This window comes from Gossypium hirsutum, chromosome A02 (genome assembly GCF_007990345.1).
Source record: "Gossypium hirsutum isolate 1008001.06 chromosome A02, Gossypium_hirsutum_v2.1, whole genome shotgun sequence".
Classification (NCBI taxonomy): Eukaryota; Viridiplantae; Streptophyta; class Magnoliopsida; order Malvales; family Malvaceae; genus Gossypium; species Gossypium hirsutum.
Genome location: NC_053425.1, coordinates 70,555,974 through 70,565,281, shown reverse-complemented (window position 1 = coordinate 70,565,281; position 9,308 = coordinate 70,555,974). Strand labels below are relative to the sequence as shown.

The window sequence follows — 9,308 nt, the reverse complement described above, 5'->3', positions numbered from 1 at the left end:
CCAAGTCGTAATGGGCAAAGGTCAGTGTAGTCGATCCCTGCAACTTGGGAGACTTTGACTAATAAAATGTACTAATTGGCCCGACCAAAAATTCTAGAAAAAAATACATAGATGGGCACATGAGTCTAGTTTCTGGGAAAAATTACGAAACTGATTTTCGAGTTACGAAACTCAAGATATGATTTTTAAAACGACTAGTACACAGATTGGGTAGTGTCTGGAAAATAAATTTTGTAAGGGGTTAAAGCCAGTTAACGCCTCGTGTTCGACTCCGGTGTCGGTTTCGGGTTCGGGGTGTTACAGGCAGAGCCACCAGAATCAGATAATGTGGCAAACCCACCTAACAGAATACGTGGCACAAAGCCATAGATAACTGTAATAACTTCGGCACATAGCCCTCAGTGACGGTAATATAACTGGAGCACAGCCTTCGGTAAATATGATCGACACAGAGTCGTCAACAAATATGTTAGGCACATAGCTACAGGTAAATACGTTTGGCACGAAGTTATAGTCAAGATGGCACAAAGCCTTATTTAGGTTGGCACAGAGCCATTAATAACGGGTCTATAATCGGCACGAAGCCCACAACAACGGCACACAGCCTTCGGTAGCGTGATCGGGACTTAGCCATCGATCGGTCAACAGATATTGTGACAGAGTCACCAAATACAGATATTGTGGCAGAGCCACCAGAACAGATATTTGTGGCATAGCCACCAGAACGCTTCCTCCGTACAAAATCCCAACCCATGCAACATGTCATGTATGCAGGATGTCATGCCCATATTTGAATCAAACAATCACAGTCAAGTCATTCATATCACCAACATATATTCACAATCAAATCCGTCAAACACACAGTCCAAGTCAGTCACTTGCCCACAAGGGTAAAACAGTCATTTAACACCCTAGGGGCAAAATGGTAATTTTACCCCACAAGGGTATCTCGGTAATTCTACCCTACAGGGGTATTTTGGTATTTCTACCCTACAAGGGTATTTCGATAATTCTACCCTACAGGGGTATTTTGGTAATTCTATCCTATAAGGGTATTTCAATAATTCTACCCTATAGGGGTATTTCGGAAATTGTACCCTACAAGGGTATTTTAGTAATTTCACAATCAAGGGTAAAATGGTAATTCTGTAAATCGAGGGTAAAAAGATAATTTTGTAAACTGAGGGTAAATTAGTAATTCTGTAAATCAAGGGTAAAACAGTAATTTTACAAATCGAGGGTAAAAGGGTAATTCTGTAAATCGAGGATAAAATAGTAATTCTGTAAACTGAGGGTAAAATGATAATTCTATAAATCGAGGGTAAAATAGTAATTCTGTAAACTGAGGGTAAAACGGTAATTCTGTAAATCGAGGGTAAAACGGTAATTTTGCAAATCGAGGGTAAAACGGTAATTCTATAAATCGAGGGTAAAATAGTAATTCTGTAAACTGAGGGTAAAATGGTAATTCTGTAAATCGAGGGTAAAATAGTAATTCTGTAAACTGAGGGTAAAACGGTAATTTTGTAAATCGAGGGTAAAACGATAATTTTAAAAATCGAGGGTAAAATTGTAATTCTATAAATCGAGGGTAAAATAGTAATTCTGTAAACTGAGGGTAAATGGTAATTCTATAAATCAAGGGTAAAACGGTAATTCTATAAACTGAGGGTAAAACGATAATCTTGTAAATCGAGGGTAAAACGGTAATTTTAAAAATCGAGGGTAAAACGGTAATTCTGTAAATCGAGGGTAAAACAGTAATTCTGTAAATTGGGAGTACTTTGGTAATTTTACAAGTCGAGGGCATTTCAGTAATTGGTAAACTAAAGTATTTTAAACATGGATAACAATACGAATGGGCCTAAAGCCTATTCTCGGCCCAAATGGGCCCACACGCTCGTGTGGCCCTTTTAGCCCAAACCTAGCCACAGATATTCGATTCACCTAACCTAGTCCAATATTTACTACACAATCAAACAACTTATCCAATTGGGCCCACATGGCCCCTTTCAGCCCATTGGGCCCACATGGCCCCTTTCGGCCCATCGCGGCCCGAAGTAGCCATCCAACAACAAGAGTAGTGATAAATACACACCTGATTGGAGACTGGAGTTAATCCACGCTCCGAGCACTCTTAGCCGACGCCCAAACCTCAAGAATCAAATCCCCAAAATTAAAAGATTAGATTTTTGAATTTTCAGATCTGAAATAAAATCCCCAAATCAGCAAAGAATCAAATTGAGAATAGAAATAAGTGTTAGGGTTCTTGAAACCCTCAAGGAGATTGTGATTCTGCCCAATTGAACACCAAGATAGTTTTCCCCAAATTTCGACAATCTAATTTCACCCAAAAAGAGTATGGAAAAACCCTAGAAATTGGGGATTTGTGGGCTGATTCCTTAAGATAGAAAAAGGCTGAAAACACAATAAGAACAGAAAATAGATTAGATAATGATTCAGCACAAGTAGAAATAAAGAAAGAATTGACAGTAAGAAATTAAAAGATAAGTCCTAAGAAGCCTTGAAATCCCGAAAGATCTCACAACTCCCTTCAAACGGCTCTAATCTCCCCTCCAAAGAATATCAATGGCAAGAAGAAGGTTGAAGATGGCTCCCACAATCAAAAAGATTGTTAAAACAACTTCTAAAGAAAACTCAAGAGAAAATCCTTGAAGAACTCAAAGAGAATTTTCACTCAAATCAAATCTGAAATTTTCAATGTAATTGTAATGTAATGTAGGGTGGCTGGCCAAGCCATATAAATAGGCCTTTCAAATGTTTTCCTAATTTAATTAGAACACTAAAACTACAACTAAAAAAAAAAACTCCTAATTATTTTAATATGGAAATTCGGCCAAGGGTCTTTTATTTGGGACTCTTGGATAAACATTTAAACTAAGTAAAATAAATAAATAAATAAATAAAAATAAAACTTTACAACTTGGGCCACTTTGACAATTTGGCCTGATTTTCAACTAAGTATGGGTGGATTTCTTGATTGGGCTTGGAATCTTCTTATTGGGCCTTGCCCTCAAGAATTTGGGCTTGTGATCCATCTCCTACCGAAATTGAATCGTTGATGCTCGTAATGGAGATCCAATGCGCTTTGGCTGCAAGATTTGGTGTCTTGGACCAAGATTCCCAATATTTGAAATCTTGATTTTCCCTTTCTTTTGTGTACGCATCTAAGGCCTTACTAACAAACTCCTGGATGGTCCCATTTAGTTTGGAACGCATTTGTCGGGCCTTTGATCTCGTATCACCATGCCTCCCCTCAAATGCTCCACACGCCACTTGCCATTAAGTCATAAGGTTTTTTGTGTCACAATTTCTCCAACAATATTCTTAAGGCCTACCTACTACACCCAGGGTTTGATTCACCTTAAACCAAATTTTTTGCTAGAGTCCAGGTTTAAACCCAGGACTTCTCCAACACTTCTCAACACACTTAACCACTAAAACAAGCCTTCATTAACGAAATTTGCATGCACAACAGAATATTATAAGCTGCCTTCAACCGCTCCCATGCTCAAGGCCCAAAACTTCTAGGCCCAAATTCAGGGTGTTACATTCTTCGAGTAATTCCTTGCCTCCTACTCTGTGTGTCCTCTCTAGGTACCTTCTGGGGTGTTTATATAGGCTTTATAATGCTTTAAAACCCTCAAGAGTGGCCTTTTCCAAATAGGACTAGACTTGGGCTCAACAGGGACACCACGTGTGACACGCCTGTGTGAGGTGGCTTAGGCCGTGTTGCAATCTGTTAAATAGACACGGGTGTGTGAATTACCCGTGTGTGGAAGTGCAGGCCGTGTTGATTTCCCACGTTGACTCATTTTCTCTGTTTTTGGCTCGTTTCTCACTCTTTTTACTCTCCTATGCTCACCTAAGTATAAAACATGGAATTAAAGGATTAAGAGTATCGAATTCCACAAATCTGATGATAATTCATCCAAAAATATGCTAAGTATGGGATAAAAATAATTATAAATTACAACTTATCAGAAGGTATGGTTCTATTTCATCCGATTCAGCCTTATGCCTAGTTAACATGGAGCTACGATTTTATTAGAGCGAATGGTCTTATTATACTTGATTTTAACTAGAAAGACATTGATGTGCATCTCGAGAGAGATATAGAATTGTGCTTCTAGACGTTCTGGCCCAGCTTACTTCCCTTTTACGATAACAATTTTGTTATTGAAGGCTAAAATTCTTGCAAATGTAAAAAAGACAAGTTATAGCCAAGGCACAATCACAGATTAGGACCTTTATTAAATATCTAGAGACTCTGGTCTACAGCAACAATTTGAAGAAAGTGAGGATCCCGAAGAAGAAGAAAAAGAACATCCCACAGAGATCGAACCAATGCAATTAGCTGAAATCCCTGATAAGGCAGAACCAATGGAACCAAAAGCCAAACTTGATGTCACAACTTCAATGTTTAGAACCCAATCGCCTGATCCAGATCTTCAAGATGAGTTGTCTAAATTGATGGACTTAATGCAACATATGCAGTGGCAGCAACAAGCTTATTAGAGATATTCAAAAATAAGGGATGACTCTATGAGAAGCGCTTTTACAAAAATATACAATGACCTATTTATTTTTTTGCCTGAGTTTCTAGATTTCATATTTGAACCATGGAGTCCACTATCGAAGAGGGAGAGAAGCGATTCATACAAAAACAAAGATAATGGTGCAAAAGACAAGTCGAATTTGGAAGAATCTACAAATAAATAAAAAGGAGGGGATCTTGACTTTATTTTATTTCAGTTTTGAAGTTATCTTAGGATTAAGTTTAATCAAAATTTTTATTTTTGCATAATAAAACAAGAGGTGGAAAATATTAATAAACAAGTCGCAAAGTGTAAAGTGTGGAAATAGATATATACATGTCTAGGATTGGATTTTGAAAGAGGTTGGTACTTAAGCAGTCAATTTGACTCGCCTCCTCTTCTCTAGAATCCTACTTGGTGTATAGTATCTATTCACTTTAAACAATGAGAACATTGTTCATTTTAAGTAAGGGGACCGAAAAATTGAAATTATTTCTACTCAGAATAAATAGTTCTTTTAATTATGATTAGGATATATTTTGTTCAATAATTTGAAATTTTGTTAAGTATGCTAAACGTCAGTGTAAATAAAGTTCTATTATTTCAATATATTGTTATGTTAGCTTAATAATAATATAAATGTATTTTTAATAAAGCATGCAAATCGTACCATAAAATTTTTAGTTCCTTAGGAAAGTTAGACGTTCATGAAAGTTTAAGTCTTTAGAATTGACTTAGTAGTTTCTTGAGGCGAAATCCTAGGAAGCATGTAATGTTGAAAATGATTTAGGCAACTTTTGTTGGGACTGTTTGAGCCTTTCAAGCCAACCATAATGAAACTTTATCCCTTGGAACCCAACTTTGAGACTATATGACCTAACTTTTATCAATATTTAGCCATCACTTTTCTCTTAATTATCTTTAAATTGTCCCAAACACTAAACTCAGTACTATTCAGAGTATCCTTTGAAAATAAGTTTGTGGGAGTTGAAAAAGTATCAAATGCTCTAAAATTGTAGCACATACAGTAAAATGCTTGTGTTGAAAAAAAAAAGAAAATAGCACATGTACTTGAAAGAAAATAGATGTACAAAAGAGCATGTGAAAGCAAAGTAAGTTGGTATACTGAGGGAAATTATTCCAAAGGCCCGATTGAAGCTGAGTCTAAAATTTTAAAGGTCCGATTGAAGCTGAGTCTAAGGTGTTAAGCATAAATTTATCTATCTTTACCTACCCCTAGCCTAGCCACGTTACAACCTTTTTAAAGACCTATCGATTCAAGTTTTCTATGCTACCTACATTAATAGAGAGAAATTGCTATGTTCAATATATGAAGGCATAAGTTAAACTCAATGATTACAGCTTAATCTTGAATAAGGAAAAAAAATCAAATTGCTAAGGATTAACATGTCTTTGTTAAGGAAGCATTTAGGCTAATTTTCCTATCATAATAGTTGTTGAGATTATTTTGAACAATATGTATACTTAAGTAGCATAACTATCCAGTTTCTTGTTTTTGAGCATAAGTATATTAAATTCATAATTCTGGGAAGAATGCTAACCTCAAGGATTTTTTCAAAGGTGTTTCTGAGAAATTCTTTTCAAATTTGTGCATTACTCGGGAGGGGCAATGAATTAAGTTTGGGGGTGTGGAAACACGAAAACATACACACTTTTTCATGCCTTTTTAACTCAAATTCATGTAGTTTCGGTAAAATTATTGTCGAAAAATATATAAATATTATAAAATAATTATTTTGTACTTAAATTATTAACATAAAGTAACATAATGAATTTTAATTAATTTTATAATAAATTTTGATTAATTTTGATTATTTTTGCTAGATTTGCATGAAGGGTGAAAATTGGCTCGGCAAACACTACTAGAAGTGCAAAACCGAGAAGTGATTTTTGAGGCATCGAGACGAATGAATTTTTCAGCCTAAGTTGGTCCAATTATGTTTATTAATTCATTATATAATTAATTTTAATTTATATCCAATTTAATTTGGATTAAATAAATTATTATTAATTAATTATGAAAAAGTGGTCTAGTTGAGCCGAAATGAGTGAACCGAACCGACCAAGAAGTGAATAACCCAAAACTGTCTATATGCTAACCCAAATCAGCTTATTGGCTGATTATTTCACTTGCAAAGAGGCCCTTGAAGACTTGTTCAAGTTACAAACAAACCCCTCCACAATTGGTGGCTTGATAGATTTGCCCTAAGCCTAAATTAGCAAAGTGGAAACTATCAACCTTGCCACATATGTGGCCGGCCAAGGGAGGGATTTTTGGCTGATAATTTTAGCTATTTTTAGCAGCCCTCTTCAGCTATAAAAACTCCCTTAGGCTGGTCACTAAAAACACATCTCAAGCATTCACATCTTTTCTCTCTTCTCTCCACTTTCTCTCTTCTTTTCCATTCCAAATTCCCTTGCTCTCTTGCCGATTTATCCTCTTGGAAAAGAGGAATTCATCAGCCATTTGGAGTAGCAATTAAGTGTTCATATTAGCCTTGGTCGACGAGGACAACAGAGAAGGAAGAATAGAGCAAACTAGTCAAGCCACGAAAAAACACCAGATTCAATTCTTGTTTCATATCTTTTAATTTTTGTTGTTGTTATGATGAACGTATCTATGAATATTTATTTTGTTGGAATGGTTAATTTAATCAATTTAGCTTGAATTTAATTCGTTTTAGGTTGATTGCATTTCGTTTGCTAAAATTGTTACTATTGTGTTTATGTTGTTATAGGCCTCGGTAAGATGCTTGATTAAGTAAAATCATGACTAAGTTATTCTTTCATTACAATTGTGAGGTAGCTAATGAATTAATTATTTAAATGGATTGAAATTGTAATTAATGGACACAGTACTTTATCAGTGCATGTTTAATCATCTAAGGTAGCTGAGGGTTAAATTAGCAATGGTATCTGACGATACATTTGCCTTGCATAACTTGCAAGATTATTTTGATTAAACTGTTTCAAGGTAGGGATACTTTGTTACCTCACGTAGTCTTTTATATGCTTATTTGATTTAATTAATTGTTTGAATTGACATAGGGATATGTAAAAGAGATTATTTCGATTTAATAAGTATGTATGTGCAATAACATACTTGCCTATTAAAGATTTGTTTAATCGGTTGAATTAACATAGGGATATAGTCAAGAGATGAATGGATTTTGGTAGGTGAGTATGTTCATAAGCTAGCAAATTATCGAGTTGCTATGAATTTATTCGTAACAATATGAACATGAGTTTAATAATTTTAAGTTAAGAAATGTAATTGATCTAACACAATTATGCCATCTTGATTAAAATCATATTTTGAAATCGTGCATTTGAGATTTATTTATTTAGCTTACTTAGTTTAAAATATTAACTTTTTTATCACCCTTTTCAAACAAAATATTTTTCTTCACGAAAGTGTTTTAAATAGCATTCATAAATAATTCTTTTCACAGTCCCTGTGGGTACGATAACTTGACATTTACTTGTCACTTTATTACTTGTTGCGATTGTGTACACTTGCACATTTCTGTCGGTCCACTTACCGACACCATTGAAACTATAGTACAACCTGGCCAATATACTTGTTGATACCGCTTTCTCACAAGTTTTGTGTAGGATTTCTACTCTAGATGTTGGTACGTCTGGAGATGGTCAAGTTGTTGGTGCCATTGCCAGGCAACGTCACTATATTAGTTTTAATTTTTCCATATTAATAGAATAAGTAGGATTTTTTTAAGTTATAGTTATGAATTTAATTTTCTTTTCTTCTAATTTATCTTTTTGGGTTTAGTGTGTGACATGTGGGGAACACCTATAGAGCTAGCCACAAATCCAAAAAGAATAATACGCATAATCGTCAATAGCAACAATAGTAGTAGTAGATGCAAAATTGACCATCTGTTGTAGGCAAAGTACCACATGAGAATCCGCTGTTCAACGAGGCTAACAATAAAAATCTAGAAGATCCACCACCACAGCTACACATAAATGTAAACATGGCAAATAACGAGAGGTCTCTGAGAGAGTACGCACTACTAAATCTGGATATGGTTCAAAGAAGTATTATGCGGCAAACTATCACAACCAATAATTTCAAGATTAATCTAGCTATAATCTAGATGATCTAGAACAATTTGCAGTTTCACAGAACAATAATAGCAAATCCGAGTCAACATTTAAAATAGTTCCTCCAACTTTGTGATACCTTCAAATACAATGGGGTAACTAATGACACTATTTGTTTTTAGGTTTTTCCCTTTTCATTGATGGACAATGCCTTTTCTTTGCTAGATTCGTAGGCACCAGGATCAATCACGACATGAGATGAACTCGCAGGGAAATTCCTAAAAAAAGTTTTTCCCTATTAGCAATACAGTCAAACTAAGAAGGGAAATTACGATGTTTAAACAGTTAGAGGGGGAAAGCTTTCACGAAGTTTGGGAGTGTTTTAAGACGTTAATTTAGAAGTCCCCACAACACAAATTGCCTGAGTTATTACGACTACAAATTTTCTACAACGGGTTGGATGTGCATTCGAGGTTAGGATTATATGGAGCAGTAGAAGGAGCCTTAATAAACTGAACGTATGAGGATGCTTACGAATTAATAGAAAGTATGGTGATGAATTCCTGCCTGTGGCCAACTGAACAATATACATATGGCCAAAAAACATTTATAGTGAAGGCTGTCTAGGAGTATGGCAGATATCAACAATTAGAAAGATGCCAA

General features: G+C 35.2%; 1 non-coding gene across 1 annotated transcript; it reads right to left on the bottom strand.

Annotated features, from left to right (window-relative positions):
- Positions 1–8,957: 8,957 nt before the first annotated feature.
- LOC121217288 (small nucleolar RNA R71) lies at positions 8,958–9,064 on the bottom strand. The gene has a single exon (XR_005913381.1). It is a non-coding gene; the product is annotated as a small nucleolar RNA R71 (small nucleolar RNA).
- Positions 9,065–9,308: the final 244 nt, after the last annotated feature.